The sequence below is a fragment of the Oryctolagus cuniculus genome, chromosome 18 (assembly GCF_964237555.1).
Source record: "Oryctolagus cuniculus chromosome 18, mOryCun1.1, whole genome shotgun sequence".
NCBI classification, from domain to species: domain Eukaryota; kingdom Metazoa; phylum Chordata; class Mammalia; order Lagomorpha; family Leporidae; genus Oryctolagus; species Oryctolagus cuniculus.
This window is the reverse complement of record NC_091449.1, coordinates 770752-773322: the sequence shown is the minus strand read 5'-3', so window position 1 is coordinate 773322 and position 2571 is coordinate 770752.

Here is a 2571-nt window from a genome sequence, read left to right as displayed (position 1 = left end):
ACACTGGAGTAAGGGAAAGGGTTTATTGGGGAAAACCCAGCACGTCGGAGGGAAGGGGCGAAGAGGATAGCAAAAAGAACAGTGTAACAGAGAGACAGGAGAGGAGCTAGTGAGGAGAGAAGAGAGTGAACAGAGAGAAGAGAGACAAGAGGAGGAGATGAGAGGAGCCAAGAGAGCGAGAGAGAACCACGTGTTCAGGAACAGGTCCTTTTAAAACTTTGCCAGAGGGCTGGCAGGGAAGCTGGAGCAGCGAATCCCATTAGGATGGGGGTGGAGCTGAAACCAGTGGTTGGGCCATGTGGCCACCTGGCTTCCAGCAATGGTGGCAGGGGCTAGAGCCTAAGATGGTGTTAGGGTATAGATGGCGCCATAGATAAAACTGTGTCATTTTCCTAACATAATGTATTAACTGCCAGTTACTCTACTGTGGCTACTTAAAATGAATTTAAGTTCCTCATTTGAAGGAATTCTTTATTTGCACTTGCTGCATTTCAAGTTAACATATTAAAATAATAAGTAATGTATATAGGTTAATAAAAAAGGCCAAATTATTAATCAACTCAAGCCTAAAGAACAATATCTGTGTTTTGATGATTTTGTATGACTCCTCATTACATCCGGTTTCCTAGATACAATCACTGGCCTTAGTATTGTGGTTGTCAGTTACTTGCTATTCTTAAGATGCTCATCACATTACACTCATCATACATATATCGAGTTTTTTTGTATGCTTTCAACACAAAATGGTTATTATTTATGTCTTCTAAATCTCTGTTTTATTTAAAGTTAAATTTGTAAGATTATTATAACTTAGTGGAAGAATTTACCAGTGTTATTTTATGAACATAAGAAAACCTCAGTAAACATACAGAATAGTCTGTAGGCTAGGTTTTTGATGTAACTTTCATTTTGGTAAATTCAGTTTTTTTAAAGATTTATTATTTATTTAAAAGTAAGAGTGACAGGGAGAGGCAGAGAGAGAAAAAGAGAGAGCACGTTTCCACCCTCTGGTTCACTCCCCAAATGCTGATAACAGCTGGGGCTGTTCCAAGCCAAAGCCGAGAGCCAGGAACTCCATTCAGGTCCTTGTGTATGGCAAGAACCCAAGTATTTGGGCCTTCCCAGGAGCATTAGCAGGAAGCTAGATCAGAGACAGAGGAACCAGGACTTGAACCAGCATTCCCATGTGGGATGCAAGAGCCCCAAGCTGTGGCTTAACCCATTTTTTTTTTTTTGACAGGTAGAGTTAGACAGTGAGAGGGAGAGTCAGAGAGAAAGGTCTTTCTTCCATTGGGCTTAACCCATTTGTACCACAACACTTGCTCCTAATTTTAATTTTTAACCACAGCTATTAGAAGTGTATCTGAGATTATTTGAAAACTGTCCTATTGGTATTGTTTGAAACTGTGAACTATAGAAATGGCACATAACAGGGCTCAGTGGGTAAAGTCACAGCTCACAACATTGGTATCCCATATGGCCACCATTTTGAGTTCCAGCTGCTCCACTTCTGATCCAGTTCCCTGCTTGTGCACCTGCGAAAGCAGTGGAAGATGGCCCAAGTCCCTGGGCCCCTGCTACCCTCATGGGAGATCTGGAAGAAGCTCTTGACTCCTGGCTTCAGCCTGGCCCATACCTGGTCGTTGAGGCCGTGTGGAGAGTAACTAGCGGATGGAAGATTTTCTCTCTCTCTCTCTCCCTCACTCTCCTTCTCTCTCTCTGTAACTCCGCCTTTCAAATAAATAAATAAATCTTAAAAGGAAATGACACGGCCACAGCCAGTGCCGTGGCTCACTAGGCTAATCCTCTGCCTTGTGGCACCAGCACACCAGGTTCTAGTCCCAGTTGGGGCACCGGATTCTGTCCCAGTTGCCCCTCTTCCAGGCCAGCTCTCTGCTGTGGCCAGGGAGTGCAGTGGAGGATGGCCCAAGTGCTTGGGCTCTGCACCCCATGGGAGACCAGGAGAAGCACCTGGCTCCTGGCTTCGGATCAGCGCAGTGCGCCGGCCGCAGCGCGCCAGCCGCAGCGGCCATTGGAGGGTGAACCAACAGCAAAGGAAGACCTTTCTCTCTCTCTCTCTCTCACTGTCCACTCTGCCTGGCAGAAAAAAAAAAAAAAAAAAAAAAAAGGAAATGACACATATCTCAAATCATATACTGCTGTGAGGAAAACTTTATAATGTTTCAATGGACAAGTATGATGTAGTTTCCTGTGTGAGCATTAAATGGGTGTGGTTTTAGTGCAATATGTTTCTTTAAAAATACTGTATTTTATGTCGTATTTTACATGAATTTGTATTATATATTATCATAATGAGAATAAAATTTCCATTGACACTGAACTGCTGTTTAGAAAAAAAAAATTGTATTCCCATTTGCATTCTACGTAAATGGATTTCCACAGCATAATAGATGCATCTCTTTATTCTGTCCTCTAAACCACAGGTGGCTGGTGTGTCCTGGAGACATTTCAGCAGTTCTCTTTCTCTTCTGCTTGGTTTTTTTTTTTAAGATTTTTATTTATTTATTTGAAAGTCAGAGTTATACTCAGAGAGGAGTGGGAGAAAGAGAG